This window comes from Dromiciops gliroides, chromosome 5, assembly GCF_019393635.1.
Source record: "Dromiciops gliroides isolate mDroGli1 chromosome 5, mDroGli1.pri, whole genome shotgun sequence".
Taxonomy (NCBI): Eukaryota; Metazoa; Chordata; class Mammalia; order Microbiotheria; family Microbiotheriidae; genus Dromiciops; species Dromiciops gliroides.
Window position 1 is genome coordinate 160,134,988 of NC_057865.1, and position 11,949 is coordinate 160,146,936.

General features: G+C 35.0%; 1 pseudogene; it reads left to right on the forward strand.

Moving 5' to 3' along the window:
• Positions 1-6,786: 6,786 nt before the first annotated feature.
• On the forward strand, positions 6,787-7,577 carry LOC122729929 (annotated as a pseudogene).
• The last annotated feature ends 4,372 nt before the right edge of the window (positions 7,578-11,949 follow it).

An 11,949-nucleotide genomic window follows, 5' to 3' on the forward strand; every position in this document is an offset into this window, starting at 1 on the left:
AGAGGTGGTCCTTACAAACTGCTTCAAGCTGATTGGTAAACACCAGCCAAATCCCTTGGTTCACTGGACTTGAAGGTGGTTTCTAGTTGAGTTCAAAGTCCTTAGCTTATAAGAACAACATCTCCTTAAGGGCTAGCCAGGTGTGGTTAAAATCTAGTTTACTTAAAGTAGCCTAATCAGCAAAGTCAATACTTTCACTTAATTCAATCAGCTTAGATTAATCTCCAGGTGAGCTTTTGAGTATCTGCCAAATCCCATTATTTTCTCATGGAGGGAGAGCTATATAAATGTGAAAAAATTTTTAAAGCAAGTCTGTCTGATAAAGGCCTTATTTCTGAGACATAGAGAGAACTGAGTCAAATTTACTAAAATAATAACCATTCCCCAATTGATAAATGATCAAAAATATGAACAGTTTTAGATGAAAGAATAAAAACTGTTTATAGTCATTAAAAATGTTCAAACTCACTATTGATTAGAAAGATAAAAGTCAAAACAATTCTGGGGTACTTCCTCATACCTATTGGATTGGATAATAGGATGACAGAGGAAAATGACAAATGTTGTAGGGGATATGGAGAAAATGTGACATTAATGCACTTTCGGTGAAGTTGAAAACTGATTCAAACATTCTGTAGTGCAATTTAGAACTATGGACAAAGGGTTATAAAAATGCATATTCTTTGACTTAGAAATACCACTACCAGGTAGGTATCCAAAAAGAGATTAAAAAACAAAAAGTTAAAGGATATATGTTCAAAAATATTTATGGCAGCTCTTTTCTGGTGGCTAAGAATTCAAAACTGAGGGGATGCCCTTCAATTAGGGAATGATTGAACAAATTGTGGGATGATATTATGATGGAACACAATTGTGCTATAAGAAATGATGAGCAGGAGATTCTCAGAAAAACCTAGAAAGATTTACATGAGCTGATGCAAAGTGAACTGTACTGTGTACAAAATAACCACAATATTGTAAGATGATCAGTTGTGAATGACTTTGCTATTTTCAGCAATACAATGATTCAACACAACTCTGAAGGGCTTATGATGAAAAATCTTATCCACCCCCAGGGAAAAAACTGATGATTATGTGAATACAGATTGAAGTATATTTTAAAATTTATTTTTCTTGAGTTTTTTTCTATTTTGTTTTAAAACCTTACTAATATGGAAATATTTTGTATGACTACACATGTATAACTTATATAGATTTTTTTGCCTTATTAAAGGGGTTTGGGGAGGAAGGAAGAGAATTTGGAAGCCAATGTCCTCAAAATGTATGTTAAAATTGTTTTTGGGAGCAGCTAGGTGGTACAGTGGATAAAGCACTGGCCTTGGATTCAGGAGGACCTGAGTTCAAATCCAATCTCAGACACTTGACACTAGCTATGTGACCCTGGGCAAGTTACTTAACTGTCATTGCCCTGCCTCCCCCAAATGTTTTATATATAATTGGGGAAAATAAAATTCTAAATAAACAAACTAAAAAAAAGAAATCTTAGCTCTTGTACTACCTTTGCTGCTGGTTCCTTCTCACCAAAACCAAAACCAAACAAACCAAAATACTTGTATTGTTTTTGTATGAACCTGTGTATGTATATGTTTTATCCTCTAATAGAATAGAAGCTCTTTGAAGGTAGGGATTATTTCATTTTTGTCTTTGTATGTAAGCTACTAAAATGGTGCCTGGTGTATAATAGTTTAATAAATGCTTGCTGATTGACTGGTTGATTTTATTAGGCTTCTTTGATTCTCGGGCAACAAATTAATGTGCCATGGTATCTCTAGTCCTGGATCCATCACCAATGACCTATTTGAGCTTGAGCAGGTTGCCTGATACTCTAATGCCTCAGATTTTCATCTGTAATAAAGATAAGAAGAGTGTAGAACTGGAAAGAATGATTTCTAAATACTGTTCCTGCTCCAAAATACTATGCTATCATGCTGTCTTTTTTCTCCTGAGTCAAAGAAGATAGCTTTGAACAATAGCAGATTGATTTTAGAACTCTGTCTGGGCACCATTTCATTTTTTAAAAAATCCTTGAATTCAGAACAAGAAGAAACATAATAGCAGTCTTTTCCATGGTAGGAAACTGCAAAGCATATTTAGGGACTGCCATAGTAGGGAAAGCTGGGTTTCTCAAAAGATGGAAGAAAAAGAATGAAGAAAGAAATTTAGGGATTTGAATGTCCTCTGTGCCCAAGAATTTGACAGTACTTGGTAGATAATGGTGAACTACTGAAGGTGTTTAAAGACAAGTGATATGATTAGAGTTATATTCTCAGACCAAACTTTTTGTCTTAGGACATCTTCATGTTTTAAAAATTATTGATCACCTTGCAGTGCTTTTGTTCATGTCAGTTATATTATTTACACTATAAATTAAAACTGATGAAAACCATTTTAATGGAATAATTCATTTAATATTATAAATCTATTACATGTTTTAAAAAAATCCTTGGAGAGAAGCATCTGGAACCACAGCTGTAATAAATGGCTTTGAAGGTCTAAGAAGAATTATGTGTTTGTTCCCAAATACATAAAAGAGTGCTGTCTCAGGTAGAGGAAATAGATGAGGAAAATTGTCATCTTTCTGATGACTACTATTTCTCTTTATAATGTAGCCTCATTTACTTCCTGCCAATATTGCTAGCTTTAGGCTGCACCTATGAAATCCATTTTCTTTCTCCCATCATATCCTTGGTTACACGCTGAATTCTGGGTTGATTTGAATAAACATCCCATTTCCCCCTTTAAATCAGGATGTAAAATATGCCCTTCACCACAGGAATAATTTTTCCCTAAGATCTTATTAATTGGCCTTTATCCATTAACATTTGCTCAGCCCATCTCTAATGGATGCAGAATTTGGCAGTCAGATAGAAATAAAGCTTGCCTTTCATCTGTATGTTCCTGTTCCCTCTAGAGATTGAAGAATGGCACTGAACTGACTAAAGAAGATATATTGAAAAAGTAGAATGAGGTTCACACTCCAAAGATGCTACATTTTGTAACAAGAATAAAAATATGTTGATAAAGTTTGTTGTTGTAGATTTATTCAAATGAGAAAGGTTTTTGTTTTATTTCAATTAGTATCCAAATAAGTCACACTTTTATCATTACAATACACATGGCCCTATGCAAGGAATCCTGGCAGTACCATCCAAAAGAGTCTATGGGTCCTTGTTTTTTGTTAAATCTCCCTTTTTTTCCCTTTCAGTGTATGGGTGTATAAAATCTAACTACTGAGCCTGCAGCAGTGACCAAGTTTAGTCTGCTCTGAAAAGGCTACTGTGTTGGCTAAAAATCAGCTTGTTCTGTTTGTGGCTATCAGCTGCTAGTAAATGTTCTTTGGTTCATATCCACTTTTAACAAGTGTTTTTACTATAGTGTGATGGGAGATTCTTTATAAATGTAAGGTCAATCCAAGGTCTCACTCTTTCTGCAGCTTCCAGAATGGCATCTGATTGGACAACACTCTCATAAGAATTTATCCTCAAAGAAGAATTCAAGATGGGAACTCTGCCCACAAGAATCAATTGCCTTAGGAGGATAACATCTAGCAATTCCAGTAATTCAAAGGTATTAGACATACTTGGGTGAGTATGAAAATCCTGCCTCTGGTTTATTTTGAAGTGGTTTCAGACAGAGCAAGGAACAAAATATAGAACCATTGTGTAGCAAAGAATAATATAGCAGTTCAACAGGACACATTCAAAATTTCAGCATGATCTTAATGTTTCCATTTCTTTTACTCTCTCCACTATATTTCCTCATTTGCAAAATTTTGATTCTATTTCAGCAAATCTCATATCCATTCTGATCTTTTCTCCATTCACACAAAACAAAAGTAGTTCATACCCTCACCATCCCCACTTGTCTAGATTTTTGAAATAGCATGCTAATTGGTTTTTCTGTCTCCAATCTTTCTTCTATCATATTTATCTTCAGTATTACTATTAAAAATCTTCCTAAGACATAGGTCTAATAATTTTGCTATCCAGATCTAAAACCTTTAGGCCTCCTCTATTTTATCTAGGAAAGAATATGAATTCATTAACCTGTTATATAATGTTCTCCAATGTGTTTTGTAAGCCATGTATCATATTAGCATACTTCATGTTTCAGTCAAGCTGAACTATTAACTTATTTCCTAACTCTATATTTTTACATGCTATTTGCCATACTTAAAATATACTTTCCTTTTCTCTGCCTTTTAGAATCCATATCTTTCTCTATAGTATAAACCTTTCTTCTGTGATCCTCTCAGTTGAAGGCGTTATCTCCTTCAAATATTCCCAAAGCAATTCCGCTGTATTTCTTCTTTACTTCAACTTTAAGTGCTTTGAAATATACTTATTTGTATACAAGTCAAATCTTTCTCCCTAAACATAGAAATGTAGGTTTCTTGAGAATAGAGACTATTTCATTTCTACCCTTATATACCCAGTAACTTGCACAGTAGGTCCTTAATATGTATTTTTCTGAGTTTAATTAAATAACTTACTGGGTAATGCCTTATAGTTATCAATAATAATGATGACATACTCATGCATATTGCCTTAAGCTTTACAAAGTGCATTTTTGTTTTCCTTTCTTTTTGGTGAGGCAATTGGGGTTCAGTGACTTACCCAGAGTCACACAGCTAGTAAGTGTCAAGTGTCTGAGGTAGATTTGAACTCAGGTCCTCCTAAATCCAGGGCCAGTACTTTATCTACTGCACCACCAACTGCACCTTTTTTCTTTCTTTCTTTTTTTCAGAGTCTTTTATTTATAACAATACTCAATTAACAAAAATATTAATAATATCTAGTATTTGCATAGTGCTTTCAGTTTGGAACAAACTTTACACAAATTATCTCATTTGATCCTCACAAATATTCTATGAAATGGGTGCCATTATTATTCCCATTTCACATATAAGGAAACAGGCCCAGAAAGGTTAAATGGCTTATACTGGGTTGCACAGCTCATAAAGATTTGAGATGAGCTTCAAACTTGGGTCTTGCTGATTACAAATCCAGAACTTTATACACTATCTGATCTGTTATAATCTTTATTAAAACACACACACACACACACACATCAAACTCAGGTATTCCAAATGTAATGCTTCTCTACAATGCCACACTGACTCCTTTACAAAATTTTTTATTATATCCCTGTGTAGTAGGCATAACATATAACATATGGAAATACTAAGAATCATAATGGTTTAGTGACTTGTTCACAGTCACCAAGCTGCTGAATGGCAAGGCTATCATTCAAACCCAAGTCTTCTGACTCAAAATCTAACGTTCTTTGGAGTTGACAATACTGTTTTCCTAGCACTCTAGGACTTGTGAAACATCACCTATGTAAGTATACAAATATCTAAAGTATATAAATTTGTTAATATGAACTTTGTCCAAGTTCAATAGAAGAGTAAATATATGCCTAATTATTTCTGAGTGAACAGTATACACCCAAAATGTTGGGTATCCCTAGTCATCCATTTCCTTATCATTATATGCATGCCTTCTTTTTAAGTCTGCCTACAGGAAAAAAAAAATGTCAGAAAAAAGAGATAAGCTTTTCATTGGGCCCTAATTGTTCATGTAGTGAAAAATATGTTGGACTAGCAAGAAAAGTACCTTTCAGAGTCAAGGATCTTGCATGCAATATTCCAATATTTCTGAAGAGAGATCAGTTTCAAAGATCTTAGTGATATTATCTCAACTGATCACAATGGCTATGCCAACTCAAAGAAAAGAATTTGTAGAATGAGCATTCAAACCACATTGGGCTTCTGAATTGTTTTTGAGACTTTTTCCTCACTGACTCTTACAGTATCATAAAGCAGTACCAAAGCTCCTAATATTATTATCTGGAATATATTAAATTGCCATGTTTGGGATTTTTTAGTTTGGATAAGTTTTGAGAATGCTAACTCTAGAATATCTTTTTATATACATTCAAGGTTCTTCTTTCATTTAAAAAAAAGCCTCATATACCAAAATCATTCCTTATATGCTCTCAATAGTTTGTAATTGTATGAATTCTTTATATGTAAAAAAAAACCATATAAGGGCACAAGAAACTGGTCTTCCAATTTTTATCTGTGTCCAGTAGTCATACTACACAGCTACTTCACAGTCTACTTTTCCACAGAGAAAAGCTATTTTAAATCTCATAATCTTTGCTCTTGTGTGTATTTATTCGAATGGTAGAAAGAATGTCAAATTCAAATATACTGAATCATGAATTCAAATACTTTCTCCAAAGAAAAAGTCAGGAAGTGTTGGTCATGACAAGAGTCAAGTAACATTATACAAGCTGAAATGATCTGCATTTAACAGATAGGAAATAATTGATTATCATTGCAGGAAATATTTATGAATCAGTCATCTATGGATTCAGATAAGTGATTTATTAAAGCAAGGATCACATAGCAGTAATAAGTTAGAAAAATGTTAGAAACAAATTACAAAATGTTAGAAAAAAGAAAAAGTAAGAAGATAAAATTGAAACAATTTCAATCAGACTTATTCAAACAAATTTCTGATGTTTAACAATGTGAAGTATATAAGAGAACAAAAATGAGCATCAATTTTCACCATTTTCTAAGGAAGTTTAAAAGATGCACAGTAGGTCACGTGCCCACAGCGCCTCTGCTCGCTGCAACTGAGTTGCTGGGCCATAGAGGCCGCGGTGGCCTAGAGCGGCCTTGGCTAATCTTTGACACGGGCTCTGACTACAGCTTGGTCTTGGTGCTGGGCAGGAGGAGAAAGAGGAAAGGAGATGGCGACAGCAGTGGGGACAGTCGACGGCAAAGATGGCAGCAGGAGCCATGGACCACGGAGCCGAGGTTGCGAGCACTACAACGGCAGATGCTCCCTCAAGGCTCCTTGCTGTGGTAAACTTTACATCTGCCACTTATGCCATGATAACAATGAAGATCATCCCCTGAATTCGTTTAAAGTCAAAAAAGTACATTGTACAATGTATGGAAACCTTCAGAATGTTCAACAAACTTGTGAAGAATGCGGCACTGTGTTGGGAGAATTTTATTGCAACATATGCCACCTATTTGACAAAGAACATACCATTGTGAGAAGTGTGAGATTTGTAGCATTGGTCTGAAGGAGGACTTTTTTCACTGTTTGAAATGTAACCTATGTCTATCCTTGAGTCCCCGAGGACATCACAAGTGCATTGAGAATGTCAGGAGGCAGGATTGTCCCATATGTTTGGAGGACATCAACACATCCCGGGTTGTTGCTCATGTCTTGCTGTGTGGGCATCTTCTACACAGAACATGTTACGAAGCAGTGTTAAAAGAAGGCTACAGGTGTCCATTATGTATGCACTCTGCTCTAGATATGATTTACTATTGGCGACAGTTGGATAATGAAATTGCACAAACTCCAATACCAACAGAATATCAGAATAGGACTGTGAAAATTCTCTATGATGATTGCAGTGCCCGCTCTACAATCCAGTTCCACATATTAGGAATGAAGTGTAAGAGCTGTGAGTCATAGAATACTGCACAGGATGGCAGATGTGGAATTCCTCTGGAGCAGCAGTGACCAGCCTCTCTACACTGCACAGGGCTGCCTAGAGGCCTCACCATTGTTTCTGAAATAAGATATATTCCTTAGTATCCTGTTGCTATGCTCTCACAAACAGTAGTGTGATGTTTGTGATCATGCCACAATATAAAACTCCCACTACAGGGACTTGGTGATCAGGCTCTTAATAAAATTGTCATAATTTTTATTCTTGTGCAAAATCTGAAGCTTCCCCATTGAGTGGAAATTCCTTCAATGTTATTTAGGATCCAGATGACATTCTGCTTTCAAATTGATGTTCATTAGAATGTATAATTTCATTGCATTTCCTTTTACACAAAACTATGCATCCAGAATCTATAAGTAGTTCTTTTTTTGTTTTGTTTTGTTTTGGTGAGGCGATTGGGGTTAAGTGACTTGCCCAGGGTCACACAGCTAGTAAGTGTCAAGTGTCTGAGGCTGGATTTGAACTCAGGTCCTTCTGAATCCAGGGACAGTGCTTTATCCACTGCACCACCTAGCTGCCCCATAAGTAGTTCTTAATAGAACTATGCTTAACATTAAAATATTATCTTAAGGGCTGTATTGGAAGACTAGGGTTAAGTGTATTTAAATAAACTCAAAAGATGCGCAGTAAATAACCAGAATGGATGCGCCAAAAGAGCCCAAAAATTGCCATTCGTGAATTATGTCATCTTTTTTTTATCAGAGATATGGCAGCCAAGAGAAATACCAGTTTAGAATATACATTTGTAAAATCTTACTGAAAAATAGGGAAAGCAATGCATATAATCTCGTGAAGTTCTACTTACTATCTTAGTGACCTTGGACAAATCACCAAAACCTATATGGACATCAGGTTCTTCATTTCTAAAATGAGGGACAAGGAACAGATGAACATTATTAAAATCCCTTTCAGCTCTAAATTTGTGTACCTATGGTGTTATTTAAAGGGGTGGGAGTGATAGAAACTTTGCTAATAAATTCAATTAAGTGAGATTATCTGCAGAACAGTAAAGGATATAACTGGAAAAGCAACAGATCAGGGGAAAACCAGAAAATAACTGTCGTGATAATAGAACCAGATATTTCCTCCATTAATGACACTAAAGTCCTTATATATGGATTTCTGCATGAGGAGGTTGAACTATTTAAGAAGACAAACACAGAGAGGAGAGCTCCACCATATTGAGCATAAAAATTATACAAAAATGGCGCATGTGGAATGTGACAAAATGTTGAGGACATGAAGCAATCAATTTCAAAATATTTGAAAGATGACAATTTATTTTATTTGCTCTTTTTTTTTGGGGGGGGTGGGTAATGAGGGCTAAGTGACTTGCCCAGGGTCACACAGCTAGTAAGTATCAAGTGTCCAAGCCGAGATTTGAACTCAGGACCTCCTGAATCCAGGGCCAGTGCTTTATCCACTGCACTACCTAGTTACCCCAATGACAACTGATTTTAAAGGAAATATGTTTATTACTGGAAAAAATTACAAAATAAAAAAAAATAAATCTCATGTGTCTACTTTCTCAACTCTAAAGCCTTTATGAAATTAATTTAAACTTATGAAAAGACATGATTGATGAAAATATGACTGTTACAGGTACACTTTTAATTATATATTCATGGATTTTGTTTATATACTGCATTCATTTCCCAATCCATGCCTCCATCTAATACACTGTGTTTTTTCTTATAACAGTAAAAATACCAAAAAAAGTTCAAGAAACCCAGTCAACATATCCATCATACCTAACAACATTCCATACCTATAGTTCCTGCCCCTGAAATGAATGGAGGGAGGTTCATTTTCTCAGATATTCCATATGCCAGACTTGGTTACTAGAATTCCATATTATTCAATTTAATTTAATTTTTTCTATTTTTTTATTCATTAAGAATAGTATTTTTCAGATATGCTTACTTCATTTTGTATCATTTCAAATGTTTAGTAATATTTCACTAAAGTTATCATATTTGTTATTTCCTTACATTCATGTTACATATTATTTTTGGATATTCCTGAATTGAAAATTGAAGGATACCTGATTTGTTTCTAGTTCTCTGGTACCATGAAAAGTTTGTTTATTTATTTGTCATTGCATTGGTGCTAAAATTTCCTAGCACTAAGATATCGGGATCAAAAAGTATGACATTAGGGGCAGCTAGATGGTGCAGTGGATAGAGCACCAGCCCTGGAGTCAGGAATACCTGAGTTCAAATCTGGCCTCAGACACTTAACCCTTACTAGCTGTGTTACCCTGGGCAAGTCACTTAACCCCAGGTACCTAACTAAAAAAATAAAGTATGACATTATAATCACTCTGGGTTAATTCCAATAATGTTTCAGAAAAAAAATATTCATTCATCGTTCTAGCAAGAGTGTATGAGCATCGGGGCAGCTAGGTGGTGCAATGGATAGAGCACCGGCCCTGGAGTCAGGAGGACCTGAGTTCAAATGCAGCCTCAGACACTTAACACTTACTAGCTGTGTGACCCTGGGCAAGTCACTTAACCCTAATTGCCTCACCCCCTCACCCCCAAAAAAGAGTGTATGAGCATGCCAGACAGACACAATTTATATTTAATTTGTGTTCATACATGATTTCCCATTGTACTTTTGAAAATGTTCTACTATTTTACACCACATATATACATATGTAATTTACAGAAAGGTACAGAGACTGTAAGTGTTCCACTTTACTTGCTGTTTATTGGTTATAAAAACACTATTCCATTCAAAATGCTGTCTCAGAAATTCTCCTTCATCACTGCGTTTTCCATGTATAACTTAAATTCATTCAATATTCCTTGAGGGGGGTAGAGTGAAGATGGCAAACTTGAAAAACAGAATTAGTGAAGTGGTCAAAAGAGACACAAAAATTCACTGCAGAAAAGAGCTCCTTAAAAGGCAGAATACACCAAATGTAAAAGAGATACAAAAGCTCAATGAAGAAAACCATTCTTTTTTTTTTTTTTAAGTGAGGCAATTGGGGTTAAGTGACTTACCCAGGGTCACACAGCTAGTAAGTGTTAAGTGTCTGAGGCCGGATTTTGAACTCAGGTACTCCTGACTCCAGGGCCGGTGCTCTTTCCACTGCGCCACCTAGCCGCCCCAAGAAAACCATTCTTTAACAATAATATTTGACAAAGTATAAGCTAATGATTCCCTGAGACAAAAAGAAACACTCAAACAAAGTCTAAAGAATGAAAAATTAGGAGAAAATGTGAAATATCTTATGACAGATAATTGACCTGGAAAATAGATATGAGAGATAATTTAAAAATTACTGAAGTACCTGAATATAATGATAAAAAAGGAACACACACACACACACACACACACACATATATATATATGAAGAAATCATCAAGGAAAACTGTTTCAATATCTTAGAACCGGGGGTAATATAGAAGTTGAATGAATCCACCAATCATATCCTGAAAGATGTCCCAGAATGAAAACACCCAGGAATATTACAACCAAATTTTAGAGCTACAAGTTCAAGAATAAAATACTGCAAATAGTCTGAAAGAATGGTTTCTTGTAACAACTTCTATTTTAAAGGAGTAGAGACCTTAGAATATAAGATTACAATCAACAATAACCTATACTGCAAAACTGAGTGTAAAAATGTAATGAAATATGGGACTTTCAAGAATTCCTTATGAAAAGATCAGAGTTGAATAGAAAATTTGACATTTGAATATAAGAGAAACAAAAAGGTAAAAATGAAAGAGTAATCTTAAGAGACTCAGTAAAGTTAAACTGTTTATATTTCTATGTGGGAAGCTGATTCATATAACTAACTCCTAAAAACTCTATTGGTGCAGTTGGAGCATAAATATGAGTCAATTATTTTTTAATGATCTCTAGAAAAAGAAAAAAAAGGGGTGAGGAAGAAGGATGTACTGGGAGAAAGAGAAAGGGAGAAGAAGAATGGGGAAATTTTTCTTTCATAAAGAGGCTTGCAAGAAGAGCTTTTATAGGGGAGGGAAAATAAGGGTAGTTGTGTAGAGGAATGTTTGAACCTCACTATCATCAGAATTGGTTCAAAGAGGTAGGAATATATGCACATTTATTTGAGTATAGAAATCTGACTTACCTAATAGGGGAATAGGAGAGTAAGGGCATAAGAGATACAGGTGGAGGATGATAAAAGGTAGGGAGTATCAAGGCAGGCAGTGGTAAGAAGCAAAACACTTTTTTTTTTTGAGGAGACCCAGGATAAAAAAAAAGAGAGATAGAGAGAAGGTTAAACAGAATAAAACAGGATGGAGAGAAATACCCAGTAATAATAGTTAGGAATGTGAATGGGATGAGTTCAACATAAAATGGAAAGCAGATAGCAAAATAAATTAGAAACCAGTATCGAACAATACA